The sequence below is a fragment of the Pelodiscus sinensis genome, chromosome 6, assembly GCF_049634645.1.
Source record: "Pelodiscus sinensis isolate JC-2024 chromosome 6, ASM4963464v1, whole genome shotgun sequence".
NCBI lineage: Eukaryota > Metazoa > Chordata > Testudines > Trionychidae > Pelodiscus > Pelodiscus sinensis.
Window position 1 is genome coordinate 45,176,811 of NC_134716.1, and position 23,564 is coordinate 45,200,374.

The 23,564-nt window shown below is 37.8% G+C and overlaps 1 long non-coding RNA gene across 1 annotated transcript in view; it reads left to right on the top strand.

Annotated features, from left to right (window-relative positions):
- The window catches only part of LOC142829860 (uncharacterized), a 118,371-nt gene that overhangs the window by 20,873 nt on the left and 73,934 nt on the right, over positions 1–23,564 (top strand). Inside the window, exons 2-3 of the long non-coding RNA XR_012904732.1 lie at positions 5,936–6,035; positions 21,730–21,801. This is a non-coding gene — a long non-coding RNA (uncharacterized LOC142829860). The remainder of the gene's footprint in view (positions 1–5,935; positions 6,036–21,729; positions 21,802–23,564) is intronic.

The following is a 23,564-nucleotide window of genomic DNA, read 5'->3' on the forward strand; positions in this document are numbered from 1 at the left end:
AGCGGGGTAGTGTAGACATACTCTAGTAGTGTAGACATTGCCCTAGTATTTAAGAATTAAAATTAACATTTATAGTTAATGACAATATTTGTACTTGTTCATTAAGAATGTTACATAGATTATATTATAGAACTCTTAGAATACATCTACACTGCAATGCTATTTCGGGATACTAGAGTACCCCGAAATAGCTAACCCATGTCTTCACAGCAAGCCTGTTATTTCAGGTTTGCTATTCTAATGTCCCTGTAAAACTTATTCTACAAGGAGTAAGGGACTTGTTGGAATAGCTCTTTATTTCAAAATTTGCCAAATGACAAAATAAGCTATTTTGAAATAGCATTGAAATAAGCTATGCAATTTGCATAGCTCAAATTGCGTATCTTATTTTGAGTTACAGTGCTGCGTAGATTCACCTTTAGTTTCTTCAGTTCCTTCTCCAAAGAAAGTAAATTCCTTCACTGCAGATGGCTCACAGGAAAATAATGGTAAGACAACTAGACAAAGTTAATATCCCCTTGTAAGTACAACACAAGAGTGCAAAGATGTGAGAAGTTTCCCAAGAATAATTAGTACCCAGTAAGTCATATCTCTTAGTATTGTAAGGAATGAATAAATATGTTGATGGATGGGAACAACTAGCAAGGTGCTCATACTGAGGATGATAGTCAATTTGGAGCTCATTTCTTTTACTAGTGATCTTCAAGGCACATGCCAACATTAACCTGTTTCCCCAGCCCTCCTCCTGAGGACTGGAGGAAACCAAATGAAGAAAAATGGGAAGGGTATGGAGGTATTAGAAATAATGGAAGTTGAGATATCAAGGATAAATCTTTTTATTGAACTGCAATAATCTGCAAAAGAAGTCTGGGAGTAGTTGAGGGGATATAATAATAGTATTTGTGGTCCTGTGACCAACTGAACTGACTTTTTTGATACAGTGCACAGGGTACTGGATGGGCATATTATAAAGTGTTTATAAAATTAAATACAGCATTGAGGGGTTTTGAGTTTACAAATAGAAATGGTGTCTAGAAAAGGCATAAATATGCATTTTAAGTTTATCATCAACTCTTTCATAAAAAATGTTATTGCTTTTATATTACCTGTCAGAGGCTTTCTTTCTATCTGTCTACTGTATGAATAATATATCTGTCACTGAAGTATCTAGTTGTTGCTATCTAGGTCTCTTTTCCAAATTATTCTTTTACTTACCTTATCATTAATTCAACATGTCTATCTCTGAAGTACAATTTAAGAGGGGATATAAAAACTACATCATGGAAAATTTATTTTTTGCACTTAATTTATTCTGATAACTGAATATTTCTGGATTTTTGGACCATAGAAATTAGTAAATATATTTATAATAGGTTGTGATTGTGGAAAGTCTAATTTTTTACATACTATTCTCAGTGGACTTGAAAAAGAAAAATTGAAGTACTATAAATCTTAGTCATTAAACTATTCCCTTTAATTGCAACATAAAACTTTCCTGTATATACAATAATGCACAATACATTCTGACTGAGATTGTATCTGTTTATTACTGAACAATTGTCACATGAATTTTGGCCTGAATCCTGCAATTGCTTGACCACATGAATAGCTTTACTCATATGAGGAAATTTTTAAGTACATGCTTAAGTGTGTTTTGAATCAGGAACTTAAGCCAGATCTGGGCCTGGTTCAAGTCAGGTTCTGATATTCTGTGTGTCAGGTTCTGATATTCTTACTTGCACTTAGTATTAACTCTTGAGCAGTCCTGTTGATTTCAAAGTTATTGCTCCAGAAGTGAGGTACTTCTTGACGAGTGTAAGCAGAGTAGAAACTGCCCTATAGTAAATGCTATACTTCTAAGATATTAAAGAACTTTTGAATGTGTTGATTTTTTTTATTATCCAATAAGGACATCTTTAACCTCTTAATTTACTTCATTCATTCTTTTATAAATTTGGTGCCTTGTTTTCAAACTCAGTGAGATTTGGAAAACTTTCAAAGCTTTAATGGAGAGGGAGAGTTAGAGAGCTTGCATAAATTTCACCAATAAAGAATATTGTATATATGTTAACAACACTGGGTTGTTTAATTTTGTATTTCTGTTTTTCAATTTGGTCCACCATGAATAATTATCTCATCAATTTATAGTGAATTAAATCTGATGCATATTTTATATTATATGGTACATAGCGAACAACTTATCAGGAAGATATTATGTTCCTGATAGAGTTATGATCCTTCCTCCTGAATATCTATTACTCGTTTTAGTGTATTAAAGACATGAGTTATTTACATGGGGTAGTGACCTTGAAATTCTGAATGGCATAATGATGATGATACTGCTATTACATTATCTACTAATAACTGTATAGATAATGTCACTATTAGAGATGAATGAACCACTTTAAATAGAATGAGAATCACCCTTCTCTTTCTCTCTCACTCACCACTTCCCTGTCATCTCTCCATTTGTTCCCCCTTTTTCAACCTGAATTTTATTTTAAATGTTCTAAACTGTTAGGATAAGGTTTTGGTATGTTTAATCTCTCCGGATGCATCTATATTGTACTATAGGTTGAAATAAGATACAAAATTTGCATAGCTCAAATTGTGTATCTTATTTCAATGTTATTTCAGAATAGCTTATTTCAATGTTATTTCAGAATAGCTTATTTCAAAATTTGTCACTGTCTACACAGCATTTATTTCAAAATAAATTGCTATTCTGAAAAGTCCCTTACTCCTCACAAAATGAGGTTTAAAGGGAAGTCGGAATAGTGAGCCTGTTATATTTCAAAAATAATGGGCATGCTCAAAAGACACGGAATAGCTATTTTAGGATGCCTCTGCTATCCTGAAACAACACTGCAGTGTAGACGTAGCCTCCCAGTTTCCAGAAACTAAATACCAAATATTATTCACATAGCCTCTAAATCATCAATCCTAATGCAAGGTAAATGGCCAAGGTCCAAACTTCCCTTCCTTCTCTACCTCCCTCTCCCGCCTCACAAACAATAGTGATAGGTATCAAGTGTGTAGCTTTTTAAGAACTGGATTATTAAATATTTGTGTAGTGGACTGCAAACATTTTGAAAGGAAACAGAAGGATGTAAATGATACTGTTACAATTACAGTGGTCTTACACTGAAAGAAGAAAGCAAGTTTCTTATACTGGTTTAAGGAAAACCTAAGAGGAGAAAGGGAGAGATAACCAAGAGCTTTGGAAATGAAGAAAGGTAGAAATTGCCAGCTATATAGACTATCTGAAGTTATTTCCTTGTTTCAGCATATGAAGTGTGCTGATTACAGTTCTTGTGTGTTTTGTATGCAGTTTGATTTTTTTAAAGTATCTTCTGTGGCTCCAGGCAGAGGTTAAGTGCCATTGGTTTCTTGGTTTATATATATTTTCTTATTTTCATTAGCAGTCACACACTGAGGTTAAGCTTTTTGTATATAATCACTTGAAGATGTAAACTTCACTGTGGCATTAACTACAACTTGACATAATGAGTTATTCTGATAAGCTGCATGATTACTCACAGATACTGTACATGCAGTACCCGAATAGTTGTACATTTGTTTTAGAAAAAAGGTATTGGTTCATCAAGTCACCCACAACCTCAGTGATCCATGATAGAATTTCAAACAAAAGCATTTGATTTGTGTGAGCCAACTATACATGTTTTCCTTCTCCCTTCTGAGAGTTGCATAATTCATTCCAATAATGCATCCGAGGACTTGGTATGTAATCAAGAAAAGCACTGTGAATTTAACAGCAAGAGCAAAAGTACTTGTAGAAACAAACCCCACATTTGTTACCTATGAAAAATGAACAATTACATAAACATTTAAGGTTTATTTCTCCCTTTTGGATACAGTCTTAAGAAATTTGATAGTAAATGGTATCCTTCCTATAGAATTTTTAAATTAAAGTATGAGATGCTCTACTGATTCAATCTTCTTTATTAAATTATTTGTTATTATTTAAGTTCTAATAGGGTTTTTCAACATTCTAAAAAATGTAATATTCTATTACAGCCTATAGATTTTGTGAGTAATTTCTATACAATCCTGGCTAGTTTCTACACAAACCTATTGATTTCATCCCTATTAAATTCTACAAACCTTTTTATTAAAGGTCAAGACCCCCCTGTCCACAATTGTGAACTTGCATTAGTAACTTCATTTTAGCAAAGAATAACAAATAACAAGCTATAGGTAATGCCAAGATATAGTATACTTACTTTAACAGGGGAATTTTCTTTTGGTTATTTGCAGCAATATAGCCCCCCTGTGCCACCTGAGTGTGAAATGAAGTCATAACTATGTAGAGATTCTGACCTTTATGCAATGGTATCACCACTTTTCCAGATAGTAGAAAATCAAAAGGATTCACATTGAGGAAGTTTGATAACAAACTCCTGACTTTATTTGCAGTCCAAAGAATCTTTTCAAAAGACTGATGTATGGTTCATATTATCTGAAGTTCATTGCAAGTGTGATAAAACACTCTTTTGTGCATGTTTCTGATGTTAGAAACATGTTTTCTCAGCATGTATAGAAACAAAAATTATAAGTATCCACATATAGAAACCTATACTATACTTTATAATCTTTTGTAAATGGAATTTAATTAACAGCATTTTTATAGAAACTGTATTTTTCTGTTCCTAACACATTAAACCAATGGAGTGTATCATAATGACTTCAGTTCATAAAGTTCAGTACTAGAAATAACTGTCTTGGAGCAAATGATGACCTTAAACTCTAGCAATTACTGTTGCTAGTTCCTAATGCTAGGTGCTAATGTATTTGGAGTCAAAGGGTTAAACAAAATTGAGCAGAAATATCTCTCAGCTCAATGCCCAGGGGACTAATGTCATTTTCACAACCAGGAAAGGATCATAGAAAGTTAAATATGGATACATTGCTACTCAAATGGTGCTCAAAGTTATTTGCATGCCCCTACGAATAACTAGATGCACAAAACTGGTAACTGTCCATATGCATATTTTCTGGCACAACATAGGCACGGAGGATTGAGAATCGAAATATACATTCACCAATCCTGGAAGAGGTTTACTAACTTTGTGCTTAATTTTCCATTGTTAGAACTTAAGGAGTCTTAGCATCCATTAAAACAATAATATGGAAAATCAACCTATTATAAATGTTTTCCTGATGAGGTATTTATAAAAAAAACAACAACCCATGACTAGAAATAAGCATGCATGTTTAAGGCTAATCTATATAAAACACAGAGCACTTCCATTCAAAAGCTTCAAATAATTGTACAAATATTAATGAACAAATCCTTATAAAATAATAACCTTTATTCCAGTTTTGCAGTTCAGGAAATTGAATGACTCTGTCTCTTAACTGCAAGACTATCTTTCCTTTCTTGTTTTTTCTGTAGAAGTTACCAGAATGTGCTAATTGGTATAAAGGCATATAGGAAGTAACAGTGCTTACCCTAAAAAGCTTGTACTCATTGAGATAATTTTGTCTAAGGAATTAGAATGAGAGGTGTATAGTAACAATTTAAGGAGGGACACTTGAACATAACACGCTGTCTTGACACATGCATTGATGGCATGCACTCTTATATTTGATCTCTTGACAGTGTGCTCCCAAGTGTAATGCTGGGATGAGCTGGTGGCTGAGTGGTCTCTGGAAAGCCAGTGGATATGGTCTGATTTAGTTCATATAGCTCTGCCTACAGTCTGCAAGAAGCCCACTCAGAAAACTCTAATCTAAACTCTTTTGATCCCATCTAGAATTTGAGTAGCCCGTAGTATCCTTTGAGTGCTGGATAGTTACCCTTCCATTTTATGTCTTTGGTGGGTATCCCTGGTTTCCAATCCTCATTCTTTAGAGTAAGCAGGATATTTGTCTGTCCAGAACTATATCAGACTCTGATCATTCCTAATTACAGCTAGCTGATAGATTGACTAGAGCCACCTCCAGAAGACACCAACTGCCTGGGGAGGAAGGTGTTAGGCAGACAACCAGATTGTCCCAAGAAGACAACAGTGGTAAGTAGCTGCATCTGTGGAACTTGAGGGGTAAATCTGTTGTTTGGGAGTGGTTGCCCTGTGGGGGATGTGAAACAGGAAGATGTTCTGTAGAAACAGATTAAATAAAACTAAAAGAAAACTACTCAAAATGAATAAAAGCAAAGGATATAGTTCTTAACATCCAAGAAATAGGTGGATTTTGTGTGATATTTCACCTAGTGATCATTGGGTCACTTCATATTTTTAATGTCAAGATCTTTCAATGTTCACCATTTTGACACCCTCAGAAGACTCTTCCCTAGGATGAAGATATTACTTGCCTCCAGCAAAGCGAACATCAGTAATGGTAAAACTAAGAGCCACGTTACTTGGAAATTATGCAGTGAATTTTTTAGTAGGGAAGGTAATGTTCACTGAAATTATTGCTTCCTCAGTAGATTAAAAATTAATTTTCTAAAGGAGGTGGCTTTGTCAAAAAGTGACAAGAACAGAAGCAAACTCAGCATACTTTTGGATACTTTATTATTTAAAATGAATAGTACTTCACACCTATATAGCTATAATGGTGCGTACATCAGCTCGTTAATTCTCTTAACTACTCTATAGATAATTAAGGATTGGATTGAAAACCTATTGAAGTTGATGAATATTGAGAGTTAGGCCCTCAAAAATCTGGGGTTTGAAGCTGGATGTTCCTAGCTCCCAGGCCTGTTCATAGCCCATTGGATCTTTCCAGAGGAGAAAGGGCTTGCAGAAGCAGAAGACACAGATAATCCTTGCTTGAAGCCAATACCAGGGAGCCCCCAAACTGGGTAATATTGGCTGGGAATGAGCTGAAAAGGCAAATACACATTAAGCAGTTTCCATTATAGTACTTCTGTGAAACCCCGACCATAGTTAATAACTGTATTATCCAGAAGACAATAATGGTACAATACTGCCTAGCCATCCCTTAAGGAAAATACAATACAATACAATAGGCATCAAACCAGTAAGATGCTCTAAAACATAAAGGGGGTTCTATGGAAGTGCCTCTGTTTTATAAACTACATAGAAACTCATGCTACTGTATGAATGTACATATTGGACAATAACTAACTGCAGATTCCAGTGCTGACTGAACCTGGTGCTATTATAAATGAGAAAGAGCTCTCAACTATGCTTCCAGTGATTTCATTTGTTCCACACTGACTCAAAGACATTACAGGCTTCAGAGTGACCCTGTGTCAAGGAAGGAGACCATGCCTCCTTGCTATGAATTCTTCTGAGAGCAACTCATGCAGTAGGGAACTAGCTAGAAGTCACTTAGTTCTATCCTGTGGCAGGGCCAAGCAGCAGGGAGCAAGGCAGCAAACAGCTATGCTGGGCCCCTGGGAAAGGTGAGGAAGAGGTGGTTCCACACTCCTGGAAGGGTCGAGGCACAGCCTTTCTAATCCTTAGAGCATACTCATTGTGTACTGTGTGATTCTTTGGCAGATATTCAAAAGGCCTTGGGTGCTGGGCCTCGCAACTGCCGCAGTAGTAATAGCCAGGAGCTCCAGGCTCTTTAAAATCACCAGACCCTAGGGCTGTTGCATCCTTTGCCTCTCCTCTCTGTTGGAAGGTCTGGAAGGGGGTCTATAAATCCTGTATCCCTCAAGCAGGGCCTGGAAGTCTACAGCTGGAGGGCAGGGATAGGGTCCAGAGTGACCTAGACAGATGAGAGGATTGGGCCAAAAGAAATCTGATGAGGTTCAACTAGGACAAGTGTAGAGTTCTGTACTTGGGACGGAAGAATCCGAAGCATTGTTACAGACTGTGGACCAACTAGCTAAGTAGCAGTCCTGCAGAAAAAGACTTGTGGATTACAGTGGATGAGAAGCTGGATATGAGTCAATGCTGGATATGAGTGTGCCCTTGTAGCCAAGAAGTCTAATGGCATATTAGGTTGCATTAGGAGGAACATTGCCAGGAGATCTAGAGAAGTGATTATTCCCCTTTATTCGGCTCTGGTGAGGCCACATCTGGAATATTGTGTCCAGTTCTGGGCCCCCCACTATAGAAAGGATGTGGACGCATTAAAGAGGGTACAACGGAGGGCGACCAAAATGATTAGGGGTCTGGAGCACATGACCTATGAGGAGAGGCTGAGGGATTTGGGTTTGTTTAGTTTGCAGAAGAGAAGAGTGAGGGGGGATTTGAGAGTAGCCTTCAACTTCCTGAAGGGAGGTTCCAAAGAGGATGGAGAAAGGCTGTTCCCAGTAGTGACGGATGGCAGAACGAGGAGCAATGGTCTCAAGTTACAGTGGGAAAGGTCTAGGTTGGATATTAGGAAAAACTATTTCACTAGGAAAGTGGTGAAGTACTGGAATGGGTTACCTAGGAAGGTGGTAGAATCTCCATCCCTAGAGGTTTTTAAGTCTCGGCTTGACAAAGCCCTGGCTGGGTTGATTTAGTTGGGACTGGTCCTGCCTTGGACTCGATGACCTCCTGAGGTCTCTTCCATCTCTATGATTCTATGATTCTATTATTCTAGCTAGGGTCCTAGATGACATCTTTGCTAGCAATCAGTTATGGCATCAATTAGTCTCTCTCTACCCAGGGCCCTCTATTAAGGTGGGCAGCCAACAGTTTGTAGCTCTGGTCTGAGTCCATGCAGAGCAGCACAGAAGTTTAGAGGATGGGGGACAATTTGCTCTCAGGTAGGAGTAACAGTCAAAAGTAATTGGGTGCCCTAACTCTGGCAGGTATAAGACCTAAATAGGCTTCCTGGACTGATGGGGTGGCAGATTAGGGGCACACAGGACATTTCACTCCACTGTGTTCCAGCCCAGGATCCTATCAGATTGGGCTACAACATACTGACCAGTATACGGTTATTCCTACAGCCAAACTCTATTATGCTACCCTGGAATACTTCGTACCCTTCGAGTCCTGTTGTTCCAGGACTGTCCTTAGTCTCACTTTGGTAAACAGCCAGTGGCAGGGCCACCATCTTCTCATGGTCCCCTGGATCTGGCAGCTCTGACAATGTTTCTGGATCTCTGGCATGGTGCCAGCCTCCATCAGTTCTAAGCTCCAGCAGTAGGGAAGAAACATCTTGCTCTTCTTGCAGCTCTTCCTTTACTGAATGAAAAGGCTGGTCTTCTATTCTACCACTCTGATCCTGTTCTACCCCTCTGCTTTCAGCAGAGCAGCTGAGGATGTTCCAGTTCTGCCTACCTGGGAGACAGTCATGAATCTGTCCCTATCTGTCTCAGCAGGAGGCCATGCCCCCCTGTTCTCTACAGTGACAATCCTAGAATCTTACTATATCAATTATGCCCCACTGTAGAATTCTTTTTTATATATTATCAGAGCATCTAGTAGCCCACAGTCAGGGTTTGTCTGAGTGTACTCGGCAAAGGGAAATGAAGCTGCAATTTAAATAAGGCATAAAGGATCTGACGACAAAGGGTTCTGGGGTCGGCGGTGCCTCGTCTAGAGTACTGCACTGTGCCAACAATCAGCTGATTGGCACAGCGCGGCAGCCATTTTGATGTAAATGAAGCTGCGATTATTTAAATCACCGCTTCATTTCCCTTTGCCAAGTACACTCATCTACATGGGTCCGTCTATGGAGCCATGTAGTCTAGACACACTTGCAAGTAGTACAATAGGATCTTGATCCGCATTGTACAACCACAGAACAAAAATTCTATTTCCTAAATCTAAGGATCAATGAGACAATAGGTAGAAGCAGGCAGACTGATGGTGATGTACAAGAGAACAATGGGACAACATTGGCCAGAGTTCTGAGAAGGGGTTTGAAGTGGAGTAAATTGTTTTGGGAATTTATAGGACGCATCTCCCAAGTGTGAGTGGTTGCATGGGAACAAAGCCCAAAGATGCTTAACAAGTAGGTGAAGCAACTAGTATAATGATCTGAAAGGAGGCAGTTCAACATATTGATAATGAGAGTACAGGTAAGGTGGGCATAGGTCAGAAAGGGGTTTGAAAGTAAAAACAAAGCTGCTTACGTTTGATATGATAGAGAAGAGGTAACCAGTGGAGACTGGAATGATGCAAATAGAGGATAGATAGGCTCCTCTTTAGCATACCTCTGTGTGAAAACACCATTCCAGGAGCAATTTAACTAGAACATAAAACTACCAAGTTGACATATTCTTTGCTGTTCTGTGAGATGGTCCCTTTATATAATCTAAACATTCAGTGAGCATTTTTGCAAGGATGTTTGATTTAAGATTCACTGTCACAACGACATGTCTTCCAGCATTACTGTTTCCCAGATCTCTTACTCCTATTGAGCATGTGTGTTTTGGATTATTTCCTGTGCTTTGGATTATAAAGTGTTTATGGCAGGGACCAGGCTGATTTTGTGTGGAGAAGAGATCCTAGAACATTGTGGGTGTACTACAGTCCAAATGATAATATAACCGCTTAAAACTGATGGGCATGCACACACAAACACAAGTTACAAGGATCAATAGCCGAGAGAGGGAGGAAAAAAGATTAAGATGACAACACAAGAAATGGTATTGTTAGCTCTTCAAAAGAAGTCTGAAATGAGATTCCATGCCATCGCAATAAATAGAATGATAAAACTGGAATGGAAAGGTTAATGGTGTCTTTTGAAACTACTCAAGTAAAGTCTCATTAAGTCAAATAAATCTAAGTTTCACATTTTTCCCTTTGTGTGAACCTATGTCTGATACTGAATTCATACAGTGAGCACTCAGTTTTTATAAAATCACTCAAATGGCCAAGAAGTCCCTGTTTCTTCTAAAATGGTAAACTTTCATTGGCTATTAAAAGCTTTCTTAACAGAACATGACTAACCATCTTTTGTACCATATTGAATTACATTATTAAACAATTTTATTGATTTTCCCCACATCTGTGCTCCTGCAATTTAAGTACATTACTGTTAATAAAATCATGATGATTAATCCACATAGTAATAATCTAGTCAGTTAATAGCTGGATATATTTTATACCTGTAAATCAAGAAGGCTTTAAGAGGACAAACTGGAATTCTATTCATGTAAAAAAAAAAGCAATTCTGAGAATGGAGATTCTTCCTACTGCCTTAATAAATAGTGGCTTGGTTGGGCCATATACTGTTCTCAATTCATGCAGACAGTTCCCATTGAAATCAATAGCATTTAATTCTTGGTCAAGGGTAGCACATAATCCTGATGTCTCACCAGTCTAGACGCAGCTATGCATTCTGTCAACTTTCTTTTGGTTGTTGATATTTGCTTCTTCCCTCACCTTTCTTGGAATTAAAATGGGTTAGATGGGGAACAACACTAACAGTTTCTTTTACTAGTTTTAGGACAACACTAACAGTTTCTTTTACTTTCCATAGTAAATGCTCATAATCCAGCTGCTGTCACTTGGTGTTCTGTATCCATGTGAAAAAATAGAGCTTTCATTTATGGTTCTGATGTGCAGCTGTTGCAAATACAAATATAGCTAAGCCAATAATCAGCTAAGTGGGAAGCCATGACAGGGCTAAATAACAGAATTTCTAAAGAATTCATTAGACTGGATGCAGTACCAGGCTAAGCTAAAAGCATTTTCTTAAAAGCCTTACATAATAATTTAAGCTACTTCTCACACTTATATAACTGAACTACATTACATCAGTTTGAGTTGCTCATACTTCCCCAGTCACTAAAACTTTATTGCCTATTATATCAGTATTGTCTTGTCAAATAGACACAATATATAGTTATTACATATTGTAAAATCCCACTGGAATGGAGAAACAAGCCCTTATTTGGGATATGGCTGCCAAATTTCTATGCGTAGGTTGTCAGATTTGGCCTCTTTGGACTTGTACTACTATGTTGAAAACAGTTGTATAGACACAGCTTTTAAATTATTGATTGGGCTAGAGCTTGGGCACCCATAGACACCTCTAGGCCAGACCTAAACTGAGTTCCAGCACAAGCATTTATGTTTACCCATTTATTTTTGGCACCATAGTATGAGCCCCTTTTGCCTGAATCTGTTGAGACAGCTCAGAGGTTCACCACTATGGGCTGTAGATATATCTCATGATAATGTCCTTTATGATTGTGTATTTGTGATATGGTACCTATCAACTGACAACTCAACTGACATCAAATATCTCCTTATTAGAGATAAATCAGCACTAAAATGGTGGCTGCTGCCTTCTTTGGGTTTGAGACCATTTGACAGGAAGTGAAGGTGTTGTATGTGCCCAGGCACCTAGGAGATAAATCACAGGCTGGTGAGCCACTGGTTCCTAAGTTCTATTGTGACCTCTGTGTTACTGGCTGTTCTTTATTTTCCATCACAAGAGTGGGGAAAACCAAACCTAAAGGGAATAAAAAAGTGATTATGAAAATTATCACAAACAGCAAGAATAAAATCCGTTGCTGAGGAGGGTTACATTTAAACACCTCTCTTTGATGATAAATGAAAAATGTTTGAGCCTTTATCATGTTTCTGTGGCCTTTGTTGTGTCTTAAACCATGCTACATTGATCTATACTTGTAAAATTACAGACCACAAATATTTTAATCATAATTGTAGATGAAGATAGAAAAATCTAGATCATCAGGTCCTCTCCCCTTCAATTTGTCGCTTACAGCACATTGTCTTCCCCCAATCCAATTCTGATAGCAAACTAAATGCTTAGCAGTGACTCTTAGCATTGATTTCAGTGTACAGTATATCCCCATAATCAGCCAGTCAAGGGGAATACATTTAATATTATTGAAAATGGAGTAGGTGTTGCCCCTTCCACCGCAGAATCTTCTTTGATATCACCGAATGGTGTTTATTACCTTTAATGTAGCAAGAATTGTTAAGTAAATTTTATCCAGGGAGAAAATGTTTTAAATAGTGGTGTAAAGCTTATATCTATGTTGAATATCCCCCAAAGCTTGGGTAAGGGGGGCCTAAAACCACTAATATTAAGCATGTAAATGGTCCCATCCTGCAGGTGAATTTACATCAACACAGCACCCCCACTAAAGTAACTGGGCTCCACATCATTCGGAGTTCCACAAAGAGAGCAAATTGCAGGCTCAAGTGTTGAAGTGCAGCAAACCCATAAAATTCTTAAAAGGGAACAGTAATAAATAAATCTTTGTGCAAATGACTGAACAGAACTTCTTTAAAACTTTGAAAAACTGCCTATGTGTGTACATAATTACTTGATATAATTAAAAATATTGCCTAATTACATTAATTACATAAGTATAGCACAGTTAAAAAATATCAATCCTAATTAGTGTATATCTTTGCCTGAGAGAGTGTATTGCTCCCATTTAGTCTCAAGGGTAAAATATACATATGTTAAAAATACCAAGCCTAATTATATCTTTACTAGAGGTTATATCTGGTTATGTACAAAGAAAAATACTTTTTGTGAAAATGTTTAAATACATATTTACTAAAGAAAATCAAACAGTTCTTTGGAAAACTATAACTTCCTTAAACAAAAAAGATTGAATCAAATTTTAAAGTGTTTTATTTTCTTTCTGGTGGCTCTAAAAAGGCCGGTCATACATCAAATAAAAAAATTCTTTACAAAATCTAATTAGGTCTTAATTAGGCTGCTTTCCAGAGAAAATATTCATGAATGTTTGGACTATGTAAAAAAATTACTGATTATAGTTCTGTAGGAATTTAACTTATTAAATAGAAACGGTTTGAAAACAAACAAACAAAAACTCTGAGAATTTCTGATGGAAAGATGCAAAAGAGACCAGGTGATGCAAACCTTAACGAACAGAAGTAGTCCCTTTGAAATAATGTGCTCACTTGTTTGATTAAAGGTTTGTAGGACTGGGTCTTCTCAATATGGCGAATTTATATAAGAATGTGCCTCTTTTCTTCAATAATAGTGCCCTACAGTTCATTTAAACAATGAGGTAATTAAGATTAAATGAGCTGTTGGACCGCTAGAATGGAGCAAATATTTCCTCTGTACACCTCTTCTAATAAGTCATTTTGGAAAAAATAAATATAAGAATCTGTAGGATTACTGAAAGTAATCTCCATCATGGTTCATGTAAAGAGATGAATAGCAGTCATCAAAATATCCATCAAGTATGCAAAATACTGTAACTAAGGAAGACTGTAAGGGTTCTTTCAGAGACTCCCAATAATTTTCAAAAAAGCAAGAGCAACCTGTTAAGTGCAACTGTTTGCCTTGGCAATGTCTCCTGATCAATAATGGGAGAAGTACAGGCGACCCCCAACTTGTGACCTCCCGACTTACGATTCCCCTCTTTTACAACCATTTTTTTCATTCGAGATAGCTCCTAGAATCCCCTAATTTATGTCTGCAGCTCACATTTACAGTGGCGTACGATGCAGACTCCACCCATCATCCCAAAACAGGAAATGCACAAGGACAGTCAGAAGCCTCAGCCAGTACAGTCCATTGAGAAAAGCCCTCCAGAAACTAACTTCATCTTAACTAAGCTCCCCCCAGTAAAACTCACCTCCTTTTGCAAGTAGATTAGATTTTGATGATCTGGATGACCCAGCTGCAGTCTCAGTCCTGGAATTTTAGTGCTATACAGTATTGTATACTTAAGAATTTTCAAATGTATTTTCTGTGCTTTATTTTCATATTGAATGTTTGTTAATAAATGTTTGTAAATGTTGGCATATATTAGTGTTTTATATAATTTTCCTCCATTTCCAGAGTCAGTTTTGGTATTTTTAGGGTATGAAATTGGTTTCAAGGAAGAGAATCGCCATTTATAACATTGTGCTTCTAAAAAATAAGGGTTCGACTTACAACAGCTTGACTTACGATGGTTCTCCAGAAACCAATTAGGCCATAAGTGTGACCTATGTATGCAAATTCTGGTATACTTGATTCCCTATAGTTGATCTGACAATAAGCATAGTTTCTTAAAAGCTCTTCCTGGTGATTATTGTCTGATAAGCAGGACTGAAAGAAGTCTACAATTTTTTTTAATTGAATGAAGGAGGAATGTCAAAGTCTGCAGAAATCAGTTCTGTAAATGATTATAACAATGACAAAGATATCCCAAATTAGATAAATCAAGCATAGTCCAAGTTTTAAGTCTCTGTCTTCTGAATTCATCCAGTGCTATTTGGGGGACAGCCTTGAGATGATGATCTTACTAAAAATAATGTATGGATGGTCAAAAAATGTGGCAACAGGCTGCTAGATGACAGAAAAATAATTAATTTAAGCCTTAATTTATGCATATTCTATGGAGTGTTAGCTACTTCCGCACATTTCACATAAACTGAAGTTGTGCTGAGACTGCTACCTATCATGCCAACAAATGCTGCTTCTTTGTTTCCCGCCTCAAATATTTTAAATAAAGAGGTAGGGTACAAATATTTTTAAATACATAAATAAATATAGCATGAAGTTGGTTGGTTAAGACCATGTAAGTAAAAAGGAAACATACCCATTAATCATAAATCAAGGCCTACATGCTAAACCAGGGTAGCCTTTAAAATCCTCACAACTGATGAGCACCAATCTGAGGCATTGATGGACTAGATTGGAAATGGAATTACTGTTTCAAATATTTATAATGTGCTGGCATACATTTTTCTCCCTTATCTGTAGCTTAACTAATTCAAGTGACCAAAGATGGGGGACCTGCATTTGGAAGTCTCACTCATAACATTACTATATTTACATTTTTCTCTCTCTAAATTAAACAGCATTTCTTACTTTGATCCATTTGTAACTACTTTTTAGCTTTCAAGAATTTATCAGCTGACAGTCAAGCCTTAATTTTACTATCAGTGGAGAAGAGCTAAAATATTTAAAGCACCTGCTTCTGAAAGAGAATTTGTTACAGAACTGGTAATAACTAAACATTAAATGATCTGACCTCAATAGAAATGCAATTACAGTATATATAGAATCCTAGAAGTATGGGATTTGAAAGGAGCTCAATAAGTCATCTAGTCAAGTCCCTTGCACTCAAGGCAGGGCTAAGTTATAATAAAAAGACCATTCCTGACAGGTATTTGCCTAACTTTGTTCTTAAAAACCTCCATTAATGGAGATACTACAACTGCCTTAGGCAATTTGTTCCAATGCTTAACTTCCCTGACAATTAGGATTTTCCCTCTCCCCCTAAAATACAACCTAAACCTCCCTTGCTCTAATTTAAGACCATTGCTTCTTGTCCTATCCTTGGAAGTTGAGGAGAATTTTTTTTCATCCTCTTCCTTGTAACAAACGTACATATTTGAAAACTGTTATCATGTCCTCTCTCTGGCTTTTCTTTCCAGATGACAAATAAATCCAGGACTTTTCACTATTCCCCAAAGGTCATGTTTTCTAGACCTATAATTTTTGTTGCTCTTCTCTGAACTTTCTCCAATTTGTTCACATCTTTCCTGAAATATGGTGCCTGGAAATTACTGGATACAATATTCCAGCTGAATCCTAATCAGTACAGAGTAGAATGAAAGAATTACTACTTGCAACTTGCCTGCCACACTCCTGCTAATGCATCCCAGAATGATGTTTGCTTTTTCTTCAGAGTCATATTGACTCATATTAACTGGTGCTCCAATATGCAGTACTCCTTCTTAGGCAGTCATTTACTATTTTGTATGTGAGCAACTGATTGTTCCTTCTTAAATGGATTGTTTTGCATTTGTCCTTATTGAATTTCATTCTGTTTAATTCAAACTATTTCTCTAGTTTGTCCAGATCACTTTGAATTTTAATTCTATCTTCCAAAGCACTTGCAGTCCTTTCCAGTTCGATATCATCTGAAAAATTCAAATATACTCTCTATGCCATTTTCTAAATCATTGAAGATAAAATTAACAAAGCAGGACACAGAATTGATCCCCGTGGGATCCCACTCAATCTTGTTTGACTTCCAGCTTGACTCCTTGGGAACAGTTTTCCAACCACAGTAGTTACTCACAGACTATATTTCTACCAGACTTTGGTATAAAACTTCCCCTCCCCCACAAAATCTTAAATCCCTAGATTTTGGGAATAAAACTTCTGCTGCCACCACCCAAGTACTGATGTGAAAAATCAGGGAGAGATCACTTGGGAAATCTCAGCCCTAAAGTACAAAGCAGAACACAACCATTAACAAATACCAGGTTAATAAAAGAAAAAATAAAACTTTTATTATCACCACAATATTCGTGTTGCAAGCATAATAACTAGATGGAAAAGTAACAAATAATACACTCATGGAGAAACTCCATGGGCCTAAAAGTGCACAGACATCAGATCCCATACCCAAAACATAAAACAATAAAACCTAATGGATTTATCTAAACTTTACCCTTCTTACAGAAAGTGAAGAAAGAGTCTTTTCTTGGAGGGAGACATAGTGTCTGTCCCCCTCAATAGCTGGAGAGAACTGCCTCCAGAAAAAAAGGAGGGAAAAACCAAAAATTATTTTGTCCCAGTTTGAAATTCCTACCTACATTCCTATTGGCCACTCCACCTGGCTAGGTAAGGGACATAGTTAACCCCTTAGTCCCCAGGCTACTGGGTAACCGTCATGATCATGACACCTCCGTACACATTCTTCCCATGGGATCTTAACTACTAACTCCACATAATTTTGCTCAAAATCCATTTTCTTTTTTTTCCTGCTGTTTTCTCTCCTACTATGCCTAAGAATCATACACTTTCACTTCTCATTGGAGAAGAGAGGAAAGAACAGTGCTTTCCTATAGAACAAATAACTACCATATAGAACAATTAAATTATCTTGAACTGGTGACTCTAGTCAACTGAGTGACATGTTTGCTTACTGAGCCTCCACTTCAGAAAGATGCTGAGAGGGTCAAAGAATATACTTAATGAATGCAACTTATTGTTATTACCTAGCTCTCAAGGGAAATCCAGATATGGGAAACCACTTGCTCTACAGGATCTGTGTTGATTTTATGGGGAAAGGATGAGAAAATATATAGTGAGGCAAACTCAGATAGCTGAGAGGTCAGAAGTGAAAATATTTCATTATACAAATAGACATTTTAGTCCAACACTAATCTTCAATAACAAGCACTTTTCCCCCATTTCTAAAAAATGTCTATTCTGTAATGGCTTCTAGATCTAAAGACTATTACCATAGGCAGAACCAAACCTGGGACCTCTGGAGTTTTGTGCATGTGCCTCTACTGCTTTTGTGTTTTATTGTTTAATAGTGAATCTACTTGAGTCTTTGCATTGAGAAATCACTGGGGGAAAGACTTTTACAACTGGCACATTTCAACGCTGTCTGGATTGGGTGTTAATCTTGGGGCAGACATCCTAAACTGGTGGTATGTTCTTGAAGTGGTGCAGTAACCCACTCCAGCAGGGCAGGACCAGGTTAATATTTTGTAGGCTTGCCACCAAATATATTTGTGGTCCACATGTAGTCATTATTGGCCCCTTGCAAATGTGGGCCTTGTGTGGCAGTGCTATAGTATACCTGGTACAGGGTCTCAGAAGCATTTATAATTTTGATCACACACTTCTACGAGATTGTATGTACTTCTATACACAGCTTCATCAGCCCCCAGTTTTTCTCATTGAGCCATGTGGGCTTACCAGTGTCCACAGTGAGTAGAAATATCAGTCTACAACTACACTGCAGCACTATTTAGAGATATCGGAGGTACATATTACGTATTCCACATCTTTTGAGCACACCCATTATTTCTAAATCTAACAGGCTTGCTATTCTGACATCCCTGTAAATCTCATTCCACGAGGAATAAGGGACATGGGCAGGCCTGGTTTCCCCACTTGACCTGCACCTTGCCACAATGAAGCATGGCCTTTACAGACTGCAGCTTGTCCTTGAGGCAATGGGCTAGACTTTGGGGTTTCACCTGGCCTCTGAGGTTGCCGTGGTCCAGAGAGAAATGTGGGTCCAGATAAAAAAAATGGAGACAGGATAGTGGAGTGATGATTGGTGAGACACTGACCATAAGAGGACCATGGACTCATCTAATTCCCAACGTGACAATGGTGAATCAAACTGTTACAATTCTGTAACACCAACCCAGTCCCAAATGTAATTCCCACAGTAGCACAATGGAGTCACAGATAGTCCCCTTAGATATTCCAGTCTATTTTGCTACCTGAGCAATCTTTATTATGTGATGAATGGACATTTACATAAAAAAGTCACAAGGATTCAAGGTAAATCATGTCCCAAGGGACCAGTTCATGCAGGTCAAATTGCATCCTAGATCTCGCACCACAGGCTATGTCTACATTACAAAGTAAAGTTAGGAAAAGATACGCAAATTGCAAACCTCAATTTGTGTATTTTCTTCCGGTTTTTTCGGAAGAAGCTTTTCCAAAATTTGGCTCGTCTACACAAGGGCAAATTTCAGAAAAACGTCCTCTTTCAAAACATCCCTTATTCCTCGTGCATTGAGGAATACAGGGATGGCGAAAGAACGTATCCGCCTTTTTGGAAACTTTTCTGAGAAAGCAGACATATTCTTTGGATGTAGCAGAGCTTTTCCAGGAAACCTCTGCTTTTGTTCTCATTGCCACCTCCTCCCTAGAGTTGTTTTTACCCAGCTGCCAAGCTAAGATGCTTACTGACCCCTTTAGTAACAGTCTGTAGGACAGCACTAAAGGAAAGAGATGAATACATAGAAAAGTCCTCATGTTCAGATTCCCCCAGAGGTGCCTAGAAAATAACTAGAACAACAATGAGACCTGCAAAGCCTGAGATAAGCACCTATGTCTTCTCATTCATTGTATAGGGAGATGAGATACCTAAGATTGTGATCCACAAATGTTAGAGTTCTCTAAAGTAGACTTACCAGCATTCAGGGTATACCCTCAACTGGACTTAGGTTCATCCCAGCAATCTGGATTTAGGTATCTATCTCTACTGGAAATCTTTAGCTGGAAAGCCCTCTTGTGAAATCAGGCAGCTGGCAGCTTAGGAGCCTAAATAACTTCTTGTGAGAATGAATTAGGTGTCTACCTCACTCTACACAGCATGACCAGAGCAAGAGGAACAGCCCAATTTATAACTTTTAGTATAGTAGTTAGAATACTCCCCTGGATGTAAAAGATCCAGATTAATTTCCCCCTTCTGTCTGAGGTGACAAAAGGATGTGAACAGGGGGATTCCACCTCGCAGGAGAAACCACTGAGCCATGAAATGGGTCTCAAGCTTGCTTGTTAAAGTTTCACTATGTATAAATACCGAAAACGGTGTGCTAGAGGCAACAGAGTGACTAAATCGACAAACCAGTTGTTAGGGCAATCACTTGGGAAGTTGGTAAGCCAAGGTCTTAGTCCTTTTGTCCCAATGATTCCTTAATAATTTATCCAAAGTGCAAGAGTTTCAACAGTTTAGCCCAGGATAGGCATTAAGTGGTCCACAAGCTGGATGCAATTTGTCAGGGTTAGCCCATGGCAGGCTGCCTGACCCTTTATTTACCTAAGCGTCTACAGGTGCAGCCTTGATGGCTGTGTTTCACTATTCCCAGGCAATAGGAGCTGTAGGAAGCAACAGGCAATGGGATCGGTGATATATGGCGAACAGGAACTGCAAACAGCCATATCCGTGGACAGGCAAGTAAATAAAGTGGCCATCAGCTGGCCAGGGCTAGCCTGGGCAAACTGCATTTGGCCCATGGGCTGCTTATTGACCACCCCTCGTTTAGTCAGATGGCACTTCTCTTCCTAACTCTCTCTCTTGGTTTATGGAACATGTTCAGGTTTTGATGGGAGATCAGCACCTGGGATGAAACAGAAGTGGTATACCTATCCAAAGGCAAAATCTTAGGTGCCTGGAGAAATTTTAGGTGCAAAGCTAGCTTAAGCATCAACAGAGTTAGTTGGCAGCCAAGCAGGGATGTTATGAATTGCAGTGTGGCTTATGTCTGGGGTTAAAGTGAATAAGGCCATTTGTGGATCTGAGCCTTACTCATGTATGGAATTTAACTTGTGTGAGTAAGCTACTGAATTACTAGTGTAAGTAAAGTTGTAGACTGTGTGTTTAGAAAACATGGTTATGTTATGGTGTTCAAGCTTATGCAGCATTTTTATTCATGGAAAAGGAATATTGAACTACTTAAAGAAATCACATGATTTCTGCAGATTGTGGGGGTATATTCGATCATGGAACATATATAGACTACATAATGATGACTGGCAGGGAAGGAGTTAAATTTTGTTCGCTGAAGAGGAGAGCTACAACAGGAGTTTTGCCTCATATCAGGGTCTGTTGAACATCCCAACAATGTGGGGAATATTATTGGGCTCAACTGAGACCAGTTACTTTATTTAAACAAAAACAATCACAGCAGCTGGGATTATAAAATGAAAGAGCGGAGAAATCTTTTGTGTGTTAAGTTCCAAGAGCAAAATAAATAAATAAATACATACATTGGTAAATAGCTCATGTTTTTCTCCATTGTGTTCAGAGGTATGAAAGTACGAGAAAAGATTTTAAAAACTAGAACTTAGGATCTTTTTCTATTGTTTAATGGGGACCTATCTAAGCTCTAAAATTGCTCTTTTTCTCTTTGGTGTTGTGATAGAAATCCTATACTTTGCTACCTCAAGGGAATGTTATTTTGATGTTTCAAAAGCAGGAGTATGCCTTTATATTGTATGTGGCCTGATTCTGGATATAGAAATGTGATTGATCAAGAAAACTCATTTAACAAAATGTGATTACAGCATGGACATTGTTTTTATTTACATGTAACTGAAAACTACTTTTAATCCATATAGGAGCCTTTTCCTGCGTAAAGAAAATAAGAACCTGTCCCCCCCTGTTCCCCGCTCCCCACCACCACACTGCAGGTAGGATGACTTGCTAATATGCTGTGGGACTTAAACTTATGTGGGAATGACATCCCAGAACTTATGCTGTTGACCTCAGTGGGAGAAATACTCTCCCCTAAAATCATGAGAGAACCTAAATAAAAGGGAAAATCCATCAATTTTTCTCAATGAAAAGTTTTTTCAATGAGTAAAGGAGAGCTTTTCTGGCAAATATACATCTAAAAACAAAATTATTTCACCAAAAGCCAAATTTTGGCTTTAAACAAAAACAAAAATGTCAGTGGATGTTCTCATTTTTCAGCTAGTTCTCAATGTAAGTTTTATATTTGGGGCGGAAATGTGTAAATGGCAAGCCCATATTGTGTTTCACTCTTTTTAAATGAGTGAAACAAAACACAAAAGTTGCTTTATATATGAATACAAAAATGGACACATTTTGGTTTCAAGTCTTCATGTAACTGAAATTTAAATTCCTATGGTTGCCACTCTAATGATGTTTAAATGTATATCTGCTGCATTTTAGACCATGTGATTTTCCAGAAAAACTTGCCAGCTGTCTACACTGGCCGCTTGAATTTCCGGAAAAGCACTGACGATCTAATGTAAAATCATCAGTGCTTTTCCAGAAAAACTATGCTGCTCCTGTTTGGGCAAAAGTCTTTTTCCGAAAGACTTTTGCCCGAAAGGGCCAGTGTAGACAGCATAGTTCTGTTTTCCGCAAAAAAGCCCCGATCGTGAAAATGGTGAACGGGGCTTTTTTGTAGAAAAGCGCGTCTAGATTTGCCTCGGATGCTTTTCCGCAAAAAGTGCGTTTCCAGAAAAGCGTCCTGCCAATGTAGACGCGCTTTTCCGAAAATGCTTTTAACAGAAAACTTTTTGGTTAAAAGCATTTCCGGAAATTCATGCCAGTGTAGTTGTAGCCCTCCTGTACTTCAAAGAGAAAGCCTTTTATGCTTGCTGGAATGGTCACTAGCAAACACCTTGTGCTAAGGAAAATCACTATAGCAGTAAAGCCTCTCAGTTACTACCTGTGAATAAATTTGGAGCTGATTGTGAAAATGGTGATCGAGGTTTTTTTGCGGAAGAGTGCGTCTAGATTGGCCACGGGCACGTTTCCGCAAAAAGTGCTTTTGCGGAAAAGCGTCCGTGCCAATCTAGACACTCTTTTCCGAAAATGCTTTTAATGGAAAACTTTTCCATTAAAAGCATTTCTGGAAAATCATGCCAGTCTAGATGTAGCCAGTGGGTGTTGTGGAAGATATAGTTCAACCAGGGAAGCAAGTCTGTAGAGGAGGCTTCTCTTTATAGGCTTCTCTTTATATAACCTGATGTATATATTTGTTCACATTCATGTACAATTGAACGCTGCCTGACATGAATGTTTTTCATGCCTAACAGTTATGTAAACGCATTTAATCTGTGAATGAACATAAAAAGCAAGTGCATTTCAGTAGGAAAAAAACAGAAGGTCAGTATGTCCTATTAATACACACAAAGCCACATTTAAAACACATTAGCTTTGTGACACCAATTGGAAAGGACAGGAAATTGCACATTAAGGAGTAAGTGGTGCCCTGAACTCAATGATTATCCATGATAGCTTGAGTTAAGACAGAAATATCAGGCTAACTTTGAATTGCCTTGTTTCTACTGTTCGGAATTATATTTGGGGCAGGAACCTAAAGATTAAAATAATCCTGTTTATCTGTAGGATATTTACTAGTGCTTTACCCCCTTCTAAACAGGGCTGGCTTTACCATGAGGTGAACTGAGGTGGCTGC